General features: G+C 51.8%; 1 protein-coding gene across 3 annotated transcripts in view; it reads right to left on the bottom strand.

Moving 5' to 3' along the window:
* Positions 1 to 26,027, bottom strand: part of DNAI1 (dynein axonemal intermediate chain 1) — a 563,096-nt gene that overhangs the window by 178,148 nt on the left and 358,921 nt on the right. The gene's annotated exons all lie outside the window — the stretch shown is intronic.

Below are 26,027 nucleotides of genomic sequence, written 5' to 3'. Positions count from 1 at the left end.
CCCCCTATACTGTGCCTCTCACCTCAAGCTGCTCCCTGACTGATACAGTAACACCCCCTATACTGTGCCTCTCACCCCAAGCTGCTCCCTGATACAGTAGCATTCCTCTATACTGTGCCTCTCACCCCAAGCTGCTCCCTGATACAGTGACATCCCTCTATACGGTGCCTCTCACCTCAAGCTGCTCCCTGACTGGTACAGTAACACCCCTCTATACTGTGCCTCTCACCCCAAGCTGCTCCCTGACTGATACAGTAACATCCCTCTATACTGTGCCTCTCACCTCAAGCTGCTCCCTGATACAGTAACATCCCTCTATACTGTGCCTCTCACCTCAAGCTGCTCCCTGATACAGTGACATCCCTCTATACTGTGCCTCTCACCTGAAGCTGCTCCCTGATACAGTGACATCACTCTATACTGTGCCTCTCACCCCAAGCTGCTCCCTGATACAGTGACATCCCTCTATACTGTGCCTCCCACCCCAAGCTGCTCCCTGATACAGTAACATCCCTCTATACTGTGCCTCTCACCTCAAGCTGCTCCCTGATACAGTAACATTTCTCTATACTGTGCCTCTCACCTCAAGCTGCTCCCTGAAACAGTAACATCCCTTTATACTGTGCCTCTCACCTCAAGCTGCTCCCTGATACAGTAACATCCCTCTATACTGTGCCTCTCACCTCAAGCTGCTCCCTGACTGATACAGTAACACCCCCTATACTGTGCCTCTCACCCCAAGCTGCTCCCTGATACAGTAACATTCCTGTATACTGTGCCTCTCACCCCAAGCTGCTCCCTGATACAGTGACATCCCTCTATACGGTGCCTCTCACCTCAAGCTGCTCCCTGATACAGTAACATCCCCTATACTGTGCCTCTCACCTCAAGCTGCTCCCTGACTGATATAGTAACACCCCCTATACTGTGCCTCTCACCCCAAGCTGCTCCCTGATACAGTGACATCCCTCTATACTGTGCCTCTCACCCCAAGCTGCTCCCTGACTGATACAGTAACACCCCTCTATACTGTGCCTCTCACCCCAAGCTGCTCCCTGACTGATACAGTAACATCCCTCTATACTGTGCCTCTCACCTCAAGCTGCTCCCTGATACAGTGACATCCCTCTATACGGTGCCTCTCACCTCAAGCTGCTCCCTGACTGATACAGTAACAACCCCTATTACTGTGCCTCTCACCTCAAGCTGCTCCCTGACTGATACAGTAACACCCCCTATACTGTGCCTCTCACCCCAAGCTGCTCCCTGATACAGTAACATTCCTGTATACTGTGCCTCTCACCCCAAGCTGCTCCCTGATACAGTGACATCCCTCTATACGGTGCCTCTCACCTCAAGCTGCTCCCTGATACAGTAACATCCCCTATACTGTGCCTCTCACCTCAAGCTGCTCCCTGACTGATATAGTAACACCCCCTATACTGTGCCTCTCACCCCAAGCTGCTCCCTGATACAGTGACATCCCTCTATACTGTGCCTCTCACCCCAAGCTGCTCCCTGATACAGTGACATCCCTCTATACTGTGCCTCTCACCCCAAGCTGTTCCCTGATACAGTGTAACATCCCTCTATACTGTGCCTCTCACTTCAAGCTGCTCCCTGATACAGTAACATCTCTCTATACTGTGCCTCTCACCTCAAGCTGCTCCCTGATACAGTAACATCCCTCTATACTGTGTCTCTCACCCCAAGCTGCTCCCTGATACAGTGACATCCCTCTATACGGTGCCTCTCACCTCAAGCTGCTCCCTGACTGGTACAGTAACATCCCTCTATACTGTGCCTCACACCCAAGCTGCTCCCTGACTGATACAGTAACACCCCCTATACTGTGCCTCTCACCTCAAGCTGCTCCCTGACTGATACAGTAACACCCCCTATACTGTGCCTCTCACCTCAAGCTGCTCCCTGACTGATACAGTAACACCCCCTATACTGTGCCTCTCACCCCAAGCTGCTCCCTGATACAGTAACATTCCTCTATACTGTGCCTCTCACCCCAAGCTGCTCCCTGATACAGTGACATCCCTCTATACGGTGCCTCTCACCTCAAGCTGCTCCCTGATACAGTAACATCCCCTATACTGTGCCTCTCACCTCAAGCTGCTCCCTGACTGATATAGTAACACCCCCTATACTGTGCCTCTCACCCCAAGCTGCTCCCTGATACAGTGACATCTCTCTATACTGTGCCTCTCACCCCAAGCTGCTCCCTGATACAGTGACATCCCTCTATACTGTGCCTCTCACCCCAAGCTGCTCCCTGATACAGTAACATCCCTCTATACTGTGCCTCTCACCTCAAGCTGCTCCCTGATACAGTAACATCTCTCTATACTGTGCCTCTCACCCCAAGCTGCTCCCTGATACAGTAACAGCCCTCTATACTGTGCCTCTCACCTCAAGCTGCTCCCTGACTGATACAGTAACACCCCCTATACTGTGCCTCTCACCTCAAGCTGCTCCCTGACTGATACAGTAACACCCCCTATACTGTGCCTCTTACCTCAAGCTGCTCCCTGACTGATACAGTAACACCCCCTATACTGTGCCTCTCACCTCAAGCTGCTCCCTGACTGATACAGTAACACCCCCTATACTGTGCCTCTCACCCCAAGCTGCTCCCTGATACAGTAACATCCCTCTATACTGTGCCTCTCACCTCAAGCTGCTCCCTGATACAGTAACATCCCTCTATACTGTGCCTCTCACCTCAAGCTGCTCCCTGATACAGTAACATCCCTCTATACAGTGCCTCTCACCTCAAGCTGCTCCCTGACTGATACAGTAACACCCCCTATACTGTGCCTCTCACCTCAAGCTGCTAACGGATACAGTAACATCCCTCTATACTGTGCCTCTCACCCCAAGCTGCTCCCTGATACAGTGACATCCCTCTATACGGTGCCTCTCACCTCAAGCTGCTCCCTGACTGGTACAGTAACATCCCTCTATACTGTGCCTCTCACCCCAAGCTGCTCCCTGACTGATACAGTAACATCCCTCTATACTGTGCCTCTCACCTCAAGCTGCTCCCTGATACAGTAACATCCCTCTATACTGTGCCTCTCACCTCAAGCTGCGCCCTGAAACAGTAACATCCCTTTATACTGTGCCTCTCACCTCAAGCTGCTCCCTGATACAGTAACATCCCTCTATGCTGTGCCTCTCACCTCAAGCTGCTCCCTGATACAGTAACATCCCTCTATACTGTGCCTCTCACCCCAAGCTGCTCCCTGACTGATACAGTAACACCCCCTATACTGTGCCTCTCACCTCAAGCTGCTCCCTGACTGATACAGTAACACCCCCTATACTGTGCCTCTCACCTCAAGCTGCTCCCTGACTGATACAGTAACACCCCCTATACTGTGCCTCTCACCCCAAGCTGCTCCCTGATACAGTAACATTCCTCTATACTGTGCCTCTCACCCCAAGCTGCTCCCTGATACAGTGACATCCCTCTATACGGTGCCTCTCACCTCAAGCTGCTCCCTGATACAGTAACATCCCCTATACTGTGCCTCTCACCTCAAGCTGCTCCCTGACTGATATAGTAACACCCCCTATACTGTGCCTCTCACCCCAAGCTGCTCCCTGATACAGTGACATCCCTCTATACTGTGCCTCTCACCCCAAGCTGCTCCCTGATACAGTGACATCCCTCTATACTGTGCCTCTCACCCCAAGCTGCTCCCTGATACAGTAACATCCCTCTATACTGTGCCTCTCACCTCAAGCTGCTCCCTGATACAGTAACATCCCTCTATACTGTGCCTCTCACCTCAAGCTGCTCCCTGACTGATACAGTAACACCCCCTATACTGTGCCTCTCACCCCAAGCTGCTCCCTGATACAGTAACATCCCTCTATACTGTGCCTCTCACCCCAAGCTGCTCCCTGATAAAGTGACATCCCTCTATACTGTGCCTCTCACCTCAAGCTGCTCCCTGATACAGTAACATCTCTCTATACTGTGCCTCTCACCCCAAGCTGCTCCCTGACTGATACAGTAACACCCCCTATACTGTGCCTCTCACCTCAAGCTGCTCCCTGACTGATACAGTAACACCCCCTATACTGTGCCTCTCACCTCAAGCTGCTCCCTGACTGATACAGTAACACCCCCTATACTGTGCCTCTCACCCCAAGCTGCTCCCTGATACAGTAACATTCCTCTATACTGTGCCTCTCACCCCAAGCTGCTCCCTGATACAGTGACATCCCTCTATACGGTGCCTCTCACCTCAAGCTGCTCCCTGACTGGTACAGTAACATCCCTCTATACTGCGTCTCTCACCCCAAGCTGCTCCCTGACTGATACAGTAACACCCCCTATACTGTGCCTCTCACCTCAAGCTGCTCCCTGACTGATACAGTAACACCCCCTATACTGTGCCTCTCACCTCAAGCTGCTCCCTGACTGATACAGTAACACCCCCTATACTGTGCCTCTCACCCCAAGCTGCTCCCTGATACAGTAGCATTCCTCTATACTGTGCCTCTCACCCCAAGCTGCTCCCTGATACAGTGACATCCCTCTATACGGTGCCTCTCACCTCAAGCTGCTCCCTGACTGGTACAGTAACACCCCTCTATACTGTGCCTCTCACCCCAAGCTGCTCCCTGACTGATACAGTAACATCCCTCTATACTGTGCCTCTCACCTCAAGCTGCTCCCTGATACAGTAACATCCCTCTATACTGTGCCTCTCACCTCAAGCTGCTCCCTGATACAGTGACATCCCTCTATACTGTGCCTCTCACCTGAAGCTGCTCCCTGATACAGTGACATCACTCTATACTGTGCCTCTCACCCCAAGCTGCTCCCTGATACAGTGACATCCCTCTATACTGTGCCTCCCACCCCAAGCTGCTCCCTGATACAGTAACATCCCTCTATACTGTGCCTCTCACCTCAAGCTGCTCCCTGATACAGTAACATTTCTCTATACTGTGCCTCTCACCTCAAGCTGCTCCCTGAAACAGTAACATCCCTTTATACTGTGCCTCTCACCTCAAGCTGCTCCCTGATACAGTAACATCCCTCTATACTGTGCCTCTCACCTCAAGCTGCTCCCTGATACAGTGACATCCCTCTATACGGTGCCTCTCACCTCAAGCTGCTCCCTGACTGGTACAGTAATATCCCTCTATACTGTGCCTCTCACCCCAAGCTGCTCCCTGACTGATACAGTAACACCCCCTATACTGTGCCTCTCACCTCAAGCTGCTCCCTGACTGATACAGTAACACCCCCTATTACTGTGCCTCTCACCTCAAGCTGCTCCCTGACTGATACAGTAACACCCCCTATACTGTGCCTCTCACCCCAAGCTGCTCCCTGATACAGTAACATTCCTGTATACTGTGCCTCTCACCCCAAGCTGCTCCCTGATACAGTGACATCCCTCTATACGGTGCCTCTCACCTCAAGCTGCTCCCTGATACAGTAACATCCCCTATACTGTGCCTCTCACCTCAAGCTGCTCCCTGACTGATATAGTAACACCCCCTATACTGTGCCTCTCACCCCAAGCTGCTCCCTGATACAGTGACATCCCTCTATACTGTGCCTCTCACCCCAAGCTGCTCCCTGATACAGTGACATCCCTCTATACTGTGCCTCTCACCCCAAGCTGCTCCCTGACTGATACAGTAACACCCCCTATACTGTGCCTCTCACCTCAAGCTGCTCCCTGACTGATACAGTAACAACCCCTATTACTGTGCCTCTCACCTCAAGCTGCTCCCTGACTGATACAGTAACACCCCCCTATACTGTGCCTCTCACCCCAAGCTGCTCCCTGATACAGTAACATTCCTGTATACTGTGCCTCTCACCCCAAGCTGCTCCCTGATACAGTGACATCCCTCTATACGGTGCCTCTCACCTCAAGCTGCTCCCTGATACAGTAACATCCCCTATACTGTGCCTCTCACCTCAAGCTGCTCCCTGACTGATATAGTAACACCCCCTATACTGTGCCTCTCACCCCAAGCTGCTCCCTGATACAGTGACATCCCTCTATACTGTGCCTCTCACCCCAAGCTGCTCCCTGATACAGTGACATCCCTCTATACTGTGCCTCTCACCCCAAGCTGTTCCCTGATACAGTGTAACATCCCTCTATACTGGCCTCTCACTTCAAGCTGCTCCCTGATACAGTAACATCTCTCTATACTGTGCCTCTCACCTCAAGCTGCTCCCTGATACAGTAACATCCCTCTATACTGTGTCTCTCACCCCAAGCTGCTCCCTGATACAGTGACATCCCTCTATACGGTGCCTCTCACCTCAAGCTGCTCCCTGACTGGTACAGTAACATCCCTCTATACTGTGCCTCACACCCAAGCTGCTCCCTGACTGATACAGTAACACCCCCTATACTGTGCCTCTCACCTCAAGCTGCTCCCTGACTGATACAGTAACACCCCCTATACTGTGCCTCTCACCTCAAGCTGCTCCCTGACTGATACAGTAACACCCCCTATACTGTGCCTCTCACCCCAAGCTGCTCCCTGATACAGTAACATTCCTCTATACTGTGCCTCTCACCCCAAGCTGCTCCCTGATACAGTGACATCCCTCTATACGGTGCCTCTCACCTCAAGCTGCTCCCTGATACAGTAACATCCCCTATACTGTGCCTCTCACCTCAAGCTGCTCCCTGACTGATATAGTAACACCCCCTATACTGTGCCTCTCACCCCAAGCTGCTCCCTGATACAGTGACATCTCTCTATACTGTGCCTCTCACCCCAAGCTGCTCCCTGATACAGTGACATCCCTCTATACTGTGCCTCTCACCCCAAGCTGCTCCCTGATACAGTAACATCCCTCTATACTGTGCCTCTCACCTCAAGCTGCTCCCTGATACAGTAACATCTCTCTATACTGTGCCTCTCACCCCAAGCTGCTCCCTGATACAGTAACAGCCCTCTATACTGTGCCTCTCACCTCAAGCTGCTCCCTGACTGATACAGTAACACCCCCTATACTGTGCCTCTCACCTCAAGCTGCTCCCTGACTGATACAGTAACACCCCCTATACTGTGCCTCTTACCTCAAGCTGCTCCCTGACTGATACAGTAACACCCCCTATACTGTGCCTCTCACCTCAAGCTGCTCCCTGACTGATACAGTAACACCCCCTATACTGTGCCTCTCACCCCAAGCTGCTCCCTGATACAGTAACATCCCTCTATACTGTGCCTCTCACCTCAAGCTGCTCCCTGATACAGTAACATCCCTCTATACTGTGCCTCTCACCTCAAGCTGCTCCCTGATACAGTAACATCCCTCTATACAGTGCCTCTCACCTCAAGCTGCTCCCTGACTGATACAGTAACACCCCCTATACTGTGCCTCTCACCTCAAGCTGCTAACGGATACAGTAACATCCCTCTATACTGTGCCTCTCACCCCAAGCTGCTCCCTGATACAGTGACATCCCTCTATACGGTGCCTCTCACCTCAAGCTGCTCCCTGACTGGTACAGTAACATCCCTCTATACTGTGCCTCTCACCCCAAGCTGCTCCCTGACTGATACAGTAACATCCCTCTATACTGTGCCTCTCACCTCAAGCTGCTCCCTGATACAGTAACATCCCTCTATACTGTGCCTCTCACCTCAAGCTGCGCCCTGAAACAGTAACATCCCTTTATACTGTGCCTCTCACCTCAAGCTGCTCCCTGATACAGTAACATCCCTCTATGCTGTGCCTCTCACCTCAAGCTGCTCCCTGATACAGTAACATCCCTCTATACTGTGCCTCTCACCCCAAGCTGCTCCCTGACTGATACAGTAACACCCCCTATACTGTGCCTCTCACCTCAAGCTGCTCCCTGACTGATACAGTAACACCCCCTATACTGTGCCTCTCACCTCAAGCTGCTCCCTGACTGATACAGTAACACCCCCTATACTGTGCCTCTCACCCCAAGCTGCTCCCTGATACAGTAACATTCCTCTATACTGTGCCTCTCACCCCAAGCTGCTCCCTGATACAGTGACATCCCTCTATACGGTGCCTCTCACCTCAAGCTGCTCCCTGATACAGTAACATCCCCTATACTGTGCCTCTCACCTCAAGCTGCTCCCTGACTGATATAGTAACACCCCCTATACTGTGCCTCTCACCCCAAGCTGCTCCCTGATACAGTGACATCCCTCTATACTGTGCCTCTCACCCCAAGCTGCTCCCTGATACAGTGACATCCCTCTATACTGTGCCTCTCACCCCAAGCTGCTCCCTGATACAGTAACATCCCTCTATACTGTGCCTCTCACCTCAAGCTGCTCCCTGATACAGTAACATCCCTCTATACTGTGCCTCTCACCTCAAGCTGCTCCCTGACTGATACAGTAACACCCCCTATACTGTGCCTCTCACCCCAAGCTGCTCCCTGATACAGTAACATCCCTCTATACTGTGCCTCTCACCCCAAGCTGCTCCCTGATAAAGTGACATCCCTCTATACTGTGCCTCTCACCTCAAGCTGCTCCCTGATACAGTAACATCTCTCTATACTGTGCCTCTCACCCCAAGCTGCTCCCTGACTGATACAGTAACACCCCCTATACTGTGCCTCTCACCTCAAGCTGCTCCCTGACTGATACAGTAACACCCCCTATACTGTGCCTCTCACCTCAAGCTGCTCCCTGACTGATACAGTAACACCCCCTATACTGTGCCTCTCACCCCAAGCTGCTCCCTGATACAGTAACATTCCTCTATACTGTGCCTCTCACCCCAAGCTGCTCCCTGATACAGTGACATCCCTCTATACGGTGCCTCTCACCTCAAGCTGCTCCCTGACTGGTACAGTAACATCCCTCTATACTGCGTCTCTCACCCCAAGCTGCTCCCTGACTGATACAGTAACACCCCCTATACTGTGCCTCTCACCTCAAGCTGCTCCCTGACTGATACAGTAACACCCCCTATACTGTGCCTCTCACCTCAAGCTGCTCCCTGACTGATACAGTAACACCCCCTATACTGTGCCTCTCACCCCAAGCTGCTCCCTGATACAGTAGCATTCCTCTATACTGTGCCTCTCACCCCAAGCTGCTCCCTGATACAGTGACATCCCTCTATACGGTGCCTCTCACCTCAAGCTGCTCCCTGACTGGTACAGTAACACCCCTCTATACTGTGCCTCTCACCCCAAGCTGCTCCCTGACTGATACAGTAACATCCCTCTATACTGTGCCTCTCACCTCAAGCTGCTCCCTGATACAGTAACATCCCTCTATACTGTGCCTCTCACCTCAAGCTGCTCCCTGATACAGTGACATCCCTCTATACTGTGCCTCTCACCTGAAGCTGCTCCCTGATACAGTGACATCACTCTATACTGTGCCTCTCACCCCAAGCTGCTCCCTGATACAGTGACATCCCTCTATACTGTGCCTCCCACCCCAAGCTGCTCCCTGATACAGTAACATCCCTCTATACTGTGCCTCTCACCTCAAGCTGCTCCCTGATACAGTAACATTTCTCTATACTGTGCCTCTCACCTCAAGCTGCTCCCTGAAACAGTAACATCCCTTTATACTGTGCCTCTCACCTCAAGCTGCTCCCTGATACAGTAACATCCCTCTATACTGTGCCTCTCACCTCAAGCTGCTCCCTGATACAGTGACATCCCTCTATACGGTGCCTCTCACCTCAAGCTGCTCCCTGACTGGTACAGTAATATCCCTCTATACTGTGCCTCTCACCCCAAGCTGCTCCCTGACTGATACAGTAACACCCCCTATACTGTGCCTCTCACCTCAAGCTGCTCCCTGACTGATACAGTAACACCCCCTATTACTGTGCCTCTCACCTCAAGCTGCTCCCTGACTGATACAGTAACACCCCCTATACTGTGCCTCTCACCCCAAGCTGCTCCCTGATACAGTAACATTCCTGTATACTGTGCCTCTCACCCCAAGCTGCTCCCTGATACAGTGACATCCCTCTATACGGTGCCTCTCACCTCAAGCTGCTCCCTGATACAGTAACATCCCCTATACTGTGCCTCTCACCTCAAGCTGCTCCCTGACTGATATAGTAACACCCCCTATACTGTGCCTCTCACCCCAAGCTGCTCCCTGATACAGTGACATCCCTCTATACTGTGCCTCTCACCCCAAGCTGCTCCCTGATACAGTGACATCCCTCTATACTGTGCCTCTCACCCCAAGCTGCTCCCTGACTGATACAGTAACACCCCCTATACTGTGCCTCTCACCTCAAGCTGCTCCCTGACTGATACAGTAACAACCCCTATTACTGTGCCTCTCACCTCAAGCTGCTCCCTGACTGATACAGTAACACCCCCTATACTGTGCCTCTCACCCCAAGCTGCTCCCTGATACAGTAACATTCCTGTATACTGTGCCTCTCACCCCAAGCTGCTCCCTGATACAGTGACATCCCTCTATACGGTGCCTCTCACCTCAAGCTGCTCCCTGATACAGTAACATCCCCTATACTGTGCCTCTCACCTCAAGCTGCTCCCTGACTGATATAGTAACACCCCCTATACTGTGCCTCTCACCCCAAGCTGCTCCCTGATACAGTGACATCCCTCTATACTGTGCCTCTCACCCCAAGCTGCTCCCTGATACAGTGACATCCCTCTATACTGTGCCTCTCACCCCAAGCTGTTCCCTGATACAGTGTAACATCCCTCTATACTGTGCCTCTCACTTCAAGCTGCTCCCTGATACAGTAACATCTCTCTATACTGTGCCTCTCACCTCAAGCTGCTCCCTGATACAGTAACATCCCTCTATACTGTGTCTCTCACCCCAAGCTGCTCCCTGATACAGTGACATCCCTCTATACGGTGCCTCTCACCTCAAGCTGCTCCCTGACTGGTACAGTAACATCCCTCTATACTGTGCCTCACACCCAAGCTGCTCCCTGACTGATACAGTAACACCCCCTATACTGTGCCTCTCACCTCAAGCTGCTCCCTGACTGATACAGTAACACCCCCTATACTGTGCCTCTCACCTCAAGCTGCTCCCTGACTGATACAGTAACACCCCCTATACTGTGCCTCTCACCCCAAGCTGCTCCCTGATACAGTAACATTCCTCTATACTGTGCCTCTCACCCCAAGCTGCTCCCTGATACAGTGACATCCCTCTATACGGTGCCTCTCACCTCAAGCTGCTCCCTGATACAGTAACATCCCCTATACTGTGCCTCTCACCTCAAGCTGCTCCCTGACTGATATAGTAACACCCCCTATACTGTGCCTCTCACCCCAAGCTGCTCCCTGATACAGTGACATCTCTCTATACTGTGCCTCTCACCCCAAGCTGCTCCCTGATACAGTGACATCCCTCTATACTGTGCCTCTCACCCCAAGCTGCTCCCTGATACAGTAACATCCCTCTATACTGTGCCTCTCACCTCAAGCTGCTCCCTGATACAGTAACATCTCTCTATACTGTGCCTCTCACCCCAAGCTGCTCCCTGATACAGTAACAGCCCTCTATACTGTGCCTCTCACCTCAAGCTGCTCCCTGACTGATACAGTAACACCCCCTATACTGTGCCTCTCACCTCAAGCTGCTCCCTGACTGATACAGTAACACCCCCTATACTGTGCCTCTTACCTCAAGCTGCTCCCTGACTGATACAGTAACACCCCCTATACTGTGCCTCTCACCTCAAGCTGCTCCCTGACTGATACAGTAACACCCCCTATACTGTGCCTCTCACCCCAAGCTGCTCCCTGATACAGTAACATCCCTCTATACTGTGCCTCTCACCTCAAGCTGCTCCCTGATACAGTAACATCCCTCTATACTGTGCCTCTCACCTCAAGCTGCTCCCTGATACAGTAACATCCCTCTATACAGTGCCTCTCACCTCAAGCTGCTCCCTGACTGATACAGTAACACCCCCTATACTGTGCCTCTCACCTCAAGCTGCTAACGGATACAGTAACATCCCTCTATACTGTGCCTCTCACCCCAAGCTGCTCCCTGATACAGTGACATCCCTCTATACGGTGCCTCTCACCTCAAGCTGCTCCCTGACTGGTACAGTAACATCCCTCTATACTGTGCCTCTCACCCCAAGCTGCTCCCTGACTGATACAGTAACATCCCTCTATACTGTGCCTCTCACCTCAAGCTGCTCCCTGATACAGTAACATCCCTCTATACTGTGCCTCTCACCTCAAGCTGCGCCCTGAAACAGTAACATCCCTTTATACTGTGCCTCTCACCTCAAGCTGCTCCCTGATACAGTAACATCCCTCTATGCTGTGCCTCTCACCTCAAGCTGCTCCCTGATACAGTAACATCCCTCTATACTGTGCCTCTCACCTCAAGCTGCTCCCTGACTGATACAGTAACACCCCCTATACTGTGCCTCTCACCTCAAGCTGCTCCCTGATACAGTAACATCCCTCTATACTGTGCCTCTCACCCCAAGCTGCTCCCTGATACAGTGACATCCCTCTATACTGTGCCTCTCACCCCAAGCTGCTCACTGATACAGTGACATCCCTCTATACTGTGCCTCTCACCCCAAGCTGCTCCCTGATACAGTAACATCTCTCTATACTGTGCCTCTCACCCCAAGCTGCTCCCTGACTGATACAGTAACATCCCTCTATACTGTGCCTCTCACCTCAAGCTGCTCCCTGATACAGTAACATCCCCTATACTGTGCCTCTCACCTCAAGCTGCTCCCTGACTGATACAGTAACACCCCCTATACTGTGCCTCTCACCTCAAGCTGCTCCCTGACTGATACAGTAACACCCCCTATACTGTGCCTCTCACCTCAAGCTGCTCCATGACTGATACAGTAACATCTCTCTATACTGTTCCTCTCACCCCAAGCTGCTCCCTGACTGATACAGTAACACCCCCTATACTGTGCCTCTCACCTCAAGCTGCTCCCTGACTGATACAGTAACACCCCCTATACTGTGCCTCTCACCTCAAGCTGCTCCCTGACTGATACAGTAACACCCCCTATACTGTGCCTCTCACCTCAAGCTGCTCCCTGACTGATACAGTAACACCCCCTATACTGTGCCTCTCACCCCAAGCTGCTCCCTGATACAGTAACATTCCTCTATACTGTGCCTCTCACCCCAAGCTGCTCCCTGATACAGTGACATCCTTCTATACGGTGCCTCTCACCTCAAGCTGCTCCCTGACTGGTACAGTAACATCCCTCTATACTGCGCCTCTCACCGCAAGCTGCTCCCTGACTGATACAGTAACACCCCCTATACTGCGCCTCTCACCTCAAGCTGCTCCCTGACTGATACAGTAACACCCCCTATACTGTGCCTCTCACCTCAAACTGCTCCCTGACTGATACAGTAACACACCCTATACTGTGCCTCTCACCCCAAGCTGCTCCCTGATACAGTAACATTCCTCTATACTGTGCCTCTCACCCCAAGCTGCTCCCTGATACAGTGACATCCCTCTATACGGTGCCTCTCACCTCAAGCTGCTCCCTGACTGGTACAGTAACATCCCTCTATACTGTGCCTCTCACCCCAAGCTGCTCCCTGACTGATACAGTAACATCCCTCTATACTGTGCCTCTCACCTCAAGCTGCTCCCTGATACAGTAACATCCCTCTATACTGTGCCTCTCACCTCAAGCTGCTCCCTGATACAGTGACATCCCTCTATACTGTGCCTCTCACCTGAAGCTGCTCCCTGATACAGTGACATCCATCTATACTGTGCCTCTCACCTCAAGCTGCTCCCTGAAACAGTAACATCCCTTTATACTGTGCCTCTCACCTCAAGCTGCTCCCTGATACAGTAACATCCCTCTATACTGTGCCTCTCACCTCAAGCTGCTCCCTGATACAGTAACATCCCTCTATACTGTGCCTCTCACCCCAAGCTGCTCCCTGATACAGTAACATCCCTCTATACTGTGCCTCTCACCTCAAGCTGCTCCCTGATACAGTAACATCCCTCTATACTGTGCCTCTCACCTCAAGCTGCTCCCTGAAACAGTAACATCCCTTTATACTGTGCCTCTCACCTCAAGCTGCTCCCTGATACAGTAACATCCCTCTATACTGTGCCTCTCACCTCAAGCTGCTCCCTGATACAGTAACATCCCTCTATACTGTGCCTCTCACCCCAAGCTGCTCCCTGATACAGTAACATCCCTCTATACTGTGCCTCTCACCTCAAGCTGCTCCCTGATACAGTAACATCCCTCTATACTGTGCCTCTCACCCCAAGCTGCTCCCTGATACAGTGACATCCCTCTATACTGTGCCTCTCACCCCAAGCTGCTCCCTGATACAGTGACATCCCTCTATACTGTGCCTCTCACATCAAGCTGCTCCCTGATACAGTAACATCTCTCTATACTGTGCCTCTCACCCCAAGCTGCTCCCTGACTGATACAGTAACATCCCTCTATACTGTGCCTCTCACCTCAAGCTGCTCCCTGATACAGTAACATCCCCTATACTGTGCCTCTCACCTCAAGCTGCTCCCTGACTGATACAGTAACACCCCCTATACTGTGCCTCTCACCTCAAGCTGCTCCCTGACTGATACAGTAACACCCCCTATACTGTGCCTCTCACCTCAAGCTGCTCCATGACTGATACAGTAACATCTCTATATACTGTTCCTCTCACCCCAAGCTGCTCCCTGACTGATACAGTAACACCCCCTATACTGTGCCTCTCACCTCAAGCTGCTCCCTGACTGATACAGTAACACCCCCTATACTGTGCCTCTCACCTCAAGCTGCTCCCTGACTGATACAGTAACACCCCCTATACTGTGCCTCTCACCTCAAGCTGCTCCCTGACTGATACAGTAACACCCCCTATACTGTGCCTCTCACCTCAAGCTGCTCCCTGACTGATACAGTAACACCCCCTATACTGTGCCTCTCACCCGAAGCTGCTCCCTGATACAGTAACATTCCTCTATACTGTGCCTCTCACCCCAAGCTGCTCCCTGATACAGTGACATCCCTCTATACGGTGCCTCTCACCTCAAGCTGCTCCCTGACTGGTACAGTAACATCCCTCTATACTGCGCCTCTCACCGCAAGCTGCTCCCTGACTGATACAGTAACACCCCCTATACTGTGCCTCTCACCTCAAGCTGCTCCCTGACTGATACAGTAACATCCCTCTATACTGTGCCTCTCACCTCAAGCTGCTCCCTGATACAGTAACATCCCTGTATACTGTGCTTCTCACCTCAAGCTGCTCCCTGATACAGTGACATCCCTCTATACTGTGCCTCTCACCTGAAGCTGCTCCCTGATACAGTGACATCCCTCTATACTGTGCCTCTCACCCCAAGCTGCTCCCTGATACAGTGACATCCCTCTATACTGTGCCTCTCACATCAAGCTGCTCCCTGATACAGTAACATCTCTCTATACTGTGCCTCTCACCCCAAGCTGCTCCCTGACTGATACAGTAACATCCCTCTATACTGTGCCTCTCACCTCAAGCTGCTCCCTGATACAGTAACATCCCCTATACTGTGCCTCTCACCTCAAGCTGCTCCCTGACTGATACAGTAACACCCCCTATACTGTGCCTCTCACCTCAAGCTGCTCCCTGACTGATACAGTAACACCCCCTATACTGTGCCTCTCACCTCAAGCTGCTCCATGACTGATACAGTAACATCTCTATATACTGTTCCTCTCACCCCAAGCTGCTCCCTGACTGATACAGTAACACCCCCTATACTGTGCCTCTCACCTCAAGCTGCTCCCTGACTGATACAGTAACACCCCCTATACTGTGCCTCTCACCTCAAGCTGCTCCCTGACTGATACAGTAACACCCCCTATACTGTGCCTCTCACCTCAAGCTGCTCCCTGACTGATACAGTAACACCCCCTATACTGTGCCTCTCACCTCAAGCTGCTCCCTGACTGATACAGTAACACCCCCTATACTGTGCCTCTCACCCGAAGCTGCTCCCTGATACAGTAACATTCCTCTATACTGTGCCTCTCACCCCAAGCTGCTCCCTGATACAGTGACATCCCTCTATACGGTGCCTCTCACCTCAAGCTGCTCCCTGACTGGTACAGTAACATCCCTCTATACTGCGCCTCTCACCGCAAGCTGCTCCCTGACTGATACAGTAACACCCCCTATACTGTGCCTCTCACCTCAAGCTGCTCCCTGACTGATACAGTAACACCCCCTATACTGTGCCTCTCACCTCAAGCTGCTCCCTGACTGATACAGTAACACCCCCTATACTGTGCCTCTCACCCCAAGCTGCTCCCTGATACAGTAACATTCCTCTATACTGTGCCTCTCACCCCAAGCTGCTCCCTGATACAGTGACATCCCTCTATACGGTGCCTCTCACCTCAAGCTGCTCCCTGACTGGTACAGTAACATCCCTCTATACTGTGCCTCTCACCCCAAGCTGCTCCCTGACTGATACAGTAACATCCCTCTATACTGTGCCTCTCACCTCAAGCTGCTCCCTGATACAGTAACATCCCTGTATACTGTGCTTCTCACCTCAAGCTGCTCCCTGATACAGTGACATCCCTCTATACTGTGCCTCTCACCTGAAGCTGCTCCCTGATACAGTGACATCACTCTATACTGTGCCTCTCACCCCAAGCTGCTCCCTGATACAGTGACATCCCTCTATACTGTGCCTCTCACCCCAAGCTGCTCCCTGATACAGTAACATCCCTCTATACTGTGCCTCTCACCCCAAGCTGCTCCCTGATATAGTAACATCCCTCTATACTGTGCCTCTCACCTCAAGCTGCTCCCTGATACAGTAACATCCCTCTATACTGTGCCTCTCACCTCAAGCTGCTCCCTGAAACAGTAACATCCTTTTATACTGTGCCTCTCACCTCAAGCTGCTCCCTGATACAGTAACATCCCTCTATACTGTGCCTCTCACCTCAAGCTGCTCCCTGATACAGTAACATCCCTCTATACTGTGCCTCCCACCCCAAGCTGCTCCCTGATACAGTAACATCCCTCTATACTGTGCCTCTCACCTCAAGCTGCTCCCTGATACAGTAACATCCCTCTATACTGTGCCTCTCACCTCAAGCTGCTCCCTGAAACAGTAACATCCCTTTATACTGTGCCTCTCACCTCAAGCTGCTCCCTGATACAGTAACATCCCTCTATACTGTGCCTCTCACCTCAAGCTGCTCCCTGATACAGTAACATCCCTCTATACTGTGCCTCTCACCCCAAGCTGCTCCCTGATACAGTGACATCCCTCTATACTGTGCCTCTCACCCCAAGCTGCTCCCTGATACAGTGACATCCCTCTATACTGTGCCTCTCACCCCAAGCTGCTCCCTGATACAGTGACATCCCTCTATACTGTGCCTCTCACCTCAAGCTGCTCCCTGATACAGTAACATCTCTCTATACTGTGCCTCTCACCCCAAGCTGCTCCCTGACTGATACAGTAACATCCCTCTATACTGTGCCTCTCACCTCAAGCTGCTCCCTGATACAGTAACATCCCCTATACTGTGCCTCTCACCTCAAGCTGCTCCCTGACTGATACAGTAACACCCCCTATACTGTGCCTCTCACCTCAAGCTGCTCCCTGACTGATACAGTAACACCCCCTATACTGTGCCTCTCACCTCAAGCTGCTCCATGACTGATACAGTAACATCTCTCTATACTGTTCCTCTCACCCCAAGCTGCTCCCTGACTGATACAGTAACACCCCCTATACTGTGCCTCTCACCTCAAGCTGCTCCCTGACTGATACAGTAACACCCCCTATACTGTGCCTCTCACCTCAAGCTGCTCCCTGACTGATACAGTAACACCCCCTATACTGTGCCTCTCACCTCAAGCTGCTCCCTGACTGATACAGTAACACCCCCTATACTGTGCCTCTCACCTCAAGCTGCTCCCTGACTGATACAGTAACACCCCCTATACTGTGCCTCTCACCCCAAGCTGCTCCCTGATACAGTAACATTCCTCTATACTGTGCCTCTCACCCCAAGCTGCTCCCTGATACAGTGACATCCCTCTATACGGTGCCTCTCACCTCAAGCTGCTCCCTGACTGGTACAGTAACATCCCTCTATACTGCGCCTCTCACCGCAAGCTGCTCCCTGACTGATACAGTAACACCCCCTATACTGTGCCTCTCACCTCAAGCTGCTCCCTGACTGATACAGTAACACCCCCTATACTGTGCCTCTCACCTCAAGCTGCTCCCTGACTGATACAGTAACACCCCCTATACTGTGCCTCTCACCCCAAGCTGCTCCCTGATACAGTAACATTCCTCTATACTGTGCCTCTCACCCCAAGCTGCTCCCTGATACAGTGACATCCCTCTATACGGTGCCTCTCACCTCAAGCTGCTCCCTGACTGGTACAGTAACATCCCTCTATACTGTGCCTCTCACCCCAAGCTGCTCCCTGACTGATACAGTAACATCCCTCTATACTGTGCCTCTCACCTCAAGCTGCTCCCTGATACAGTAACATCCCTCTATACTGTGCCTCTCACCTCAAGCTGCTCCCTGATACAGTGACATCCCTCTATACTGTGCCTCTCACCTGAAGCTGCTCCCTGATACAGTGACATCACTCTATACTGTGCCTCTCACCCCAAGCTGCTCCCTGATACAGTGACATCCCTCTATACTGTGCCTCTCACCCCAAGCTGCTCCCTGATACAGTAACATCCCTCTATACTGTGCCTCTCACCCCAAGCTGCTCCCTGATATAGTAACATCCCTCTATACTGTGCCTCTCACCTCAAGCTGCTCCCTGATACAGTAACATCCCTCTATACTGTGCCTCTCACCTCAAGCTGCTCCCTGAAACAGTAACATCCGTTTATACTGTGCCTCTCACCTCAAGCTGCTCCCTGATACAGTAACATCCCTCTATACTGTGCCTCTCACCTCAAGCTGCTCCCTGATACAGTAACATACCTCTATACTGTGCCTCCCACCCCAAGCTGCTCCCTGATACAGTAACATCCCTCTATACTGTGCCTCTCACCTCAAGCTGCTCCCTGATACAGTAACATCCCTCTATACTGTGCCTCTCACCTCAAGCTGCTCCCTGAAACAGTAACATCCCTTTATACTGTGCCTCTCACCTCAAGCTGCTCCCTGATACAGTAACATCCCTCTATACTGTGCCTCTCACCTCAAGCTGCTCCCTGATACAGTAACATCCCTCTATACTGTGCCTCTCACCCCAAGCTGCTCCCTGATACAGTGACATCCCTCTATACGGTGCCTCTCACCTCAAGCTGCTCCCTGACTGGTACAGTAACATCCTTCTATACTGTGCCTCTCACCCCAAGCTGCTCCCTGACTGATACAGTAACACCCCCTATACTGTGCCTCTCACCTCAAGCTGCTCCCTGACTGATACAGTAACACCCCCTATACTGTGCCTCTCACCTCAAGCTGCTCCCTAACTGATACAGTAACACCCCCTATACTGTGCCTCTCACCCCAAGCTGCTCCCTGATACAGTAACATTCCTCTATACTGTGCCTCTCACCCCAAGCTGCTCCCTGATACAGTGACATCCCTCTATACGGTGCCTCTCACCTCAAGCTGCTCCCTGATACAGTAACATCCCCTATACTGTGCCTCTCACCTCAAGCTGCTCCCTGACTGATATAGTAACACCCCCTATACTGTGCCTCTCACCCCAAGCTGCTCCCTGATACAGTGACATCCCTCTATACTGTGCCTCTCACCCCAAGCTGCTCCCTGATACAGTGACATTCCTCTATACTGTGCCTCTCACCTCAAGCTGCTCCCTGATACAGTAACATCCCTCTATACTGTGCCTCTCACCCCAAGCTGCTCCCTGATACAGTAACATCCCTCTATACTGTGCCTCTCACCTCAAGCTGGTCCCTGATACAGTAACATCTCTCTATACTGTGCCTCTCACCCCAAGCTGCTGCCTGATACAGTAACATCCCTCTATACTGTGCCTCTCACCTCAAGCTGCTCCCTGACTGATACAGTAACACCCCCTATACTGTGCCTCTCACCTCAAGCTGCTCCCTGACTGATACAGTAACACCCCCTATACTGTGCCTCTCACCCCAAGCTGCTCCCTGATACAGTAACATTCCTCTATACTGTGCCTCTCACCCCAAGCTGCTCCCTGATACAGTGACATCCCTCTATACGGTGCCTCTCACCTCAAGCTGCTCCCTGACTGGTACAGTAACATCCCTCTATACTGCGCCTCTCACCGCAAGCTGCTCCCTGACTGATACAGTAACACCCCCTATACTGTGCCTCTCACCTCAAGCTGCTCCCTGACTGATACAGTAACACCCCCTATACTGTGCCTCTCACCTCAAGATGCTCCATGACTGATACAGTAACACCCCCTATACTGTGCCTCTCACCTCAAGCTGTTCCCTGATACAGTAACATCCCTCTATACTGTGCCTCTCACCTGAAGCTGCTCCCTGATACAGTGACATCACTCTATACTGTGCCTCTCACCCCAAGCTGCTCCCTGATACAGTGACATCCCTCTATACTGTGCCTCTCACCCCAAGCTGCTCCCTGATACAGTAACATCCCTCTATACTGTGCCTCTCACCCCAAGCTGCTCCCTGATACAGTAACATCCCTCTATACTGTGCCTCTCACCTCAAGCTGCTCCCTGATACAGTAACATCCCTCTATACTGTGCCTCTCACCTCAAGCTGCTACCTGAAACAGTAACATCCCTTTATACTGTGCCTCTCACCTCAAGCTGCTCCCTGATACAGTAACATCCCTCTATACTGTGCCTCTCACCTCAAGCTGCTCCCTGATACAGTAACATCCCTCTATACTGTGCCTCTCACCCCAAGCTGCTCCCTGATACAGTAACATCCCTCTATACTGTGCCTCTCACCTCAAGCTGCTCCCTGATACAGTAACATCCCTCTATACTGTGCCTCTCACCCCAAGCTGCTCCCTGATACAGTGACATCCCTCTATACTGTGCCTCTCACCCCAAGCTGCTCCCTGATACAGTGACATCGCTCTATACTGTGCCTCTCACCCCAAGCTGCTCCCTGATACAGTAACATCCCTCTATACTGTGCCTCTCACCTCAAGCTGCTCCCTGATACAGTGACATCCCTCTATACTGTGCCTCTCACCCCAAGCTGCTCCCTGATACAGTGACATCCCTATATACTGTGCCTCTCACCTCAAGCTGCTCCCTGATACAGTAACATCTCTCTATACTGTGCCTCTCACCCCAAGCTGCTCCCTGACTGATACAGTAACATCCCTCTATACTGTGCCTCTCACCTCAAGCTGCTCCCTGATACAGTAACATCCCCTATACTGTGCCTCTCACCTCAAGCTGCTCCCTGACTGATACAGTAACACCCCCTATACTGTGCCTCTCACCTCAAGCTGCTCCCTGACTGATACAGTAACACCCCCTATACTGTGCCTCTCACCTCAAGCTGCTCCATGACTGATACAGTAACATCTCTCTATACTGTGCCTCTCACCCCAAGCTGCTCCCTGACTGATACAGTAACATCCCTCTATACTGTGCCTCTCACCTCAAGCTGCTCCCTGATACAGTAACATCCCCTATACTGTGCCTCTCACCTCAAGCTGCTCCCTGACTGATACAGTAACACCCCCTATACTGTGCCTCTCACCTCAAGCTGCTCCCTGACTGATACAGTAACACCCCCTATACTGTGCCTCTCACCTCAAGCTGCTCCATGACTGATACAGTAACATCTCTCTATACTGTTCCTCTCACCCCAAGCTGCTCCCTGACTGATACAGTAACACCCCCTATACTGTGCCTCTCACCTCAAGCTGCTCCCTGACTGATACAGTAACACCCCCTATACTGTGCCTCTCACCTCAAGCTGCTCCCTGACTGATACAGTAACACCCCCTATACTGTGCCTCTCACCTCAAGCTGCTCCCTGACTGATACAGTAACACCCCCTATACTGTGCCTCTCACCCCAAGCTGCTCCCTGATACAGTAACATTCCTCTATACTGTGCCTCTCACCCCAAGCTGCTCCCTGATACAGTGACATCCCTCTATACGGTGCCTCTCACCTCAAGCTGCTCCCTGACTGGTACAGTAACATCCCTCTATACTGCGCCTCTCACCGCAAGCTGCTCCCTGACTGATACAGTAACACCCCCTATACTGTGCCTCTCACCCCAAGCTGCTCCCTGATACAGTGACATCCCTCTATACGGTGCCTCTCACCTCAAGCTGCTCCCTGACTGGTACAGTAACATCCCTCTATACTGTGCCTCTCACCCCAAGCTGCTCCCTGACTGATACAGTAACATCCCTCTATACTGTGCCTCTCACCTCAAGCTGCTCCCTGATACAGTAACATCCCTCTATACTGTGCCTCTCACCTCAAGCTGCTCCCTGATACAGTGACATCCCTCTATACTGTGCCTCTCACCTGAAGCTGCTCCCTGACACAGTGACATCACTCTATACTGTGCCTCTCACCCCAAGCTGCTCCCTGATACAGTGACATCCCTCTATACTGTGCCTCTCACCCCAAGCTGCTCCCTGATAAAGTAACATCCCTCTATACTGTGCCTCTCACCCCAAGCTGCTCCCTGATATAGTAACATCCCTCTATACTGTGCCTCTCACCTCAAGCTGCTCCCTGATACAGTAACATCCCTCTATACTGTGCCTCTCACCTCAAGCTGCTCCCTGAAACAGTAACATCCGTTTATACTGTGCCTCTCACCTCAAGCTGCTCCCTGATACAGTAACATCCCTCTATACTGTGCCTCTCACCTCAAGCTGCTCCCTGATACAGTAACATACCTCTATACTGTGCCTCCCACCCCAAGCTGCTCCCTGATACAGTAACATCCCTCTATACTGTGCCTCTCACCTCAAGCTGCTCCCTGATACAGTAACATCCCTCTATACTGTGCCTCTCACCTCAAGCTGCTCCCTGAAACAGTAACATCCCTTTATACTGTGCCTCTCACCTCAAGCTGCTCCCTGATACAGTAACATCCCTCTATACTGTGCCTCTCACCTCAAGCTGCTCCCTGATACAGTAACATCCCTCTATACTGTGCCTCTCACCCCAAGCTGCTCCCTGATACAGTGACATCCCTCTATACGGTGCCTCTCACCTCAAGCTGCTCCCTGACTGGTACAGTAACATCCTTCTATACTGTGCCTCTCACCCCAAGCTGCTCCCTGACTGATACAGTAACACCCCCTATACTGTGCCTCTCACCTCAAGCTGCTCCCTGACTGATACAGTAACACCCCCTATACTGTGCCTCTCACCTCAAGCTGCTCCCTGACTGATACAGTAACACCCCCTATACTGTGCCTCTCACCCCAAGCTGCTCCCTGATACAGTAACATTCCTCTATACTGTGCCTCTCACCCCAAGCTGCTCCCTGATACAGTGACATCCCTCTATACGGTGCCTCTCACCTCAAGCTGCTCCCTGATACAGTAACATCCCCTATACTGTGCCTCTCACCTCAAGCTGCTCCCTGACTGATATAGTAACACCCCCTATACTGTGCCTCTCACCCCAAGCTGCTCCCTGATACAGTGACATCCCTCTATACTGTGCCTCTCACCTCAAGCTGCTCCCTGATACAGTAACATCCCTCTATACTGTGCCTCTCACCCCAAGCTGCTCACTGATACAGTAACATCCCTCTATACTGTGCCTCTCACCTCAAGCTGCTCCCTGATACAGTAACATCTCTCTATACTGTGCCTCTCACCCCAAGCTGCTCCCTGACTGATACAGTAACACCCCCTATACTGTGCCTCTCACCCCAAGCTGCTCCCTGACTGATACAGTAACACCCCCTATACTGTGCCTCTCACCTCAAGCTGCTCCCTGACTGATACAGTAACATCCCTCTATACTGTGCCTCTCACCCCAAGCTGCTCCCTGACTGATACAGTAACATCCCTCTATACTGTGCCTCTCACCTCAAGCTGCTCCCTGACTGATACAGTAACATCCCTCTATACTGTGCCTCCCACCCCAAGCTGCTCCCTGATACAGTAACATCCCTCTATACTGTGCCTCTCACCTCAAGCTGCTCCCTGATACAGTAACATCCCTCTATACTGTGCCTCTCACCCCAAGCTGCTCCCTGATACAGTAACATCCCTCTATACCTTGCCTCTCACCTCAAGCTGCTCCCTGATACAGTAACATCTCTCTTTACTGTGCCTCTCACCTCAAGCTGCTCCCTGACTGATACAGTAACACCCCCTATACTGTGCCTCTCACCCCAAGCTGCTCCCTGATACAGTAACATCCCTCTATACTGTGCCTCTCACCTCAAGCTGCTCCCTGATACAGTAACATCCCTCTATACTGTGCCTCTCACCTCAAGCTGCTCCCTGATACAGTAACATCCCTCTATACTGTGCCTCTCACCCCAAGTTGCTCCCTGATACAGTGACATCCCTCTATACTGTGCCTCTCACCTCAAGCTGCTCCCTGATACAGTAACATCTCTCCATACTGTGCCTCTCACCCCAAGCTGCTCCCTGACTTATACAGTAACACCCTCTATACTGTGCCTCTCACCTCAAGCTGCTCCCTGACTGATACAGTAACACCCCCTATACTGTGCCTCTCACCTCAAGCTGCTCCCTGATACAGTAACATCTCTCTATACTGTGCCTCTCACCCCAAGGTGCTCCCTGACTGATACAGTAACACCCCCTATACTGTGCCTCTCACCTCAAGCTGCTCCCTGACTGATACAGTAACACCCCCTATACTGTGCCTCTCACCTCAAGCTGCTCCCTGACTGATACAGTAACACCCCCTATACTGTGCCTCTCACCCCAAGCTGCTCCCTGATACAGTAACATTCCTCTATACTGTGCCTCTCACCCCAAGCTGCTCCCTGATACAGTGACATCCCTCTATACGGTGCCTCTCACCTCAAGCTGCTCCCTGACTGGTACAGTAACATCCCTCTATACTGCGCCTCTCACCCCAAGCTGCTCCCTGACTGATACAGTAACACCCCCTATACTGTGCCTCTCACCTCAAGCTGCTCCCTGACTGATACAGTAACACCCCCTATACTGTGCCTCTCACCTCAAGCTGCTCCCTGACTGATACAGTAACACCCCCTATACTGTGCCTCTCACCCCAAGCTGCTCCCTGATACAGTAACATTCCTCTATACTGTGCCTCTCACCCCAAGCTGCTCCCTGATACAGTGACATCCCTCTATACGGTGCCTCTCACCTCAAGCTGCTCCCTGACTGGTACAGTAACATCCCTCTATACTGTGCCTCTCACCCCAAGCTGCTCCCTGACTGATACAGTAACATCCCCTATACTGTGCCTCTCACCTCAAGCTGCTCCCTGACTGATACAGTAACATCCCTCTATACTGTGCCTCTCACCCCAAGCTGCTCCCTGACTGATACAGTAACATCCCTCTATACTGTGCCTCTCACCTCAAGCTGCTCCCTGACTGATACAGTAACATCCCTCTATACTGTGCCTCCCACCCCAAGCTGCTCCCTGATACAGTAACATCCCTCTATACTGTGCCTCTCACCTCAAGCTGCTCCCTGATACAGTAACATCCCTCTATACTGTGCCTCTCACCTCAAGCTGCTCCCTGAAACAGTAACATCCCTTTATACTGTGCCTCTCACCTCAAGCTGCTCCCTGATACAGTGACATCTCTCTATACTGTGCCTCTCACCTCAAGCTGCTCCCTGATACAGTAACATCCCTCTATACTGTGCCTCTCACCCCAAGCTGCTCCCTGATACAGTAACATCCCTCTATACTGTGCCTCTCACCCCAAGCTGCTCCCTGATACAGTAACATCCCTCTATACTGTGCCTCCCTGTATATGTACACTGTATACTGTGCCTCTCACTGTACATGGACAATGTATACTGTGCCTCTCACTGTATATGGACACTGTATACTGTGCCTCTCACTGTACATGGAC

This window comes from Pseudophryne corroboree, chromosome 1, assembly GCF_028390025.1.
Source record: "Pseudophryne corroboree isolate aPseCor3 chromosome 1, aPseCor3.hap2, whole genome shotgun sequence".
Lineage (NCBI taxonomy): Eukaryota > Metazoa > Chordata > Amphibia > Anura > Myobatrachidae > Pseudophryne > Pseudophryne corroboree.
Note: the sequence above shows the minus strand (reverse complement) of the source record. Positions and strands in the feature narration are given on the sequence as shown.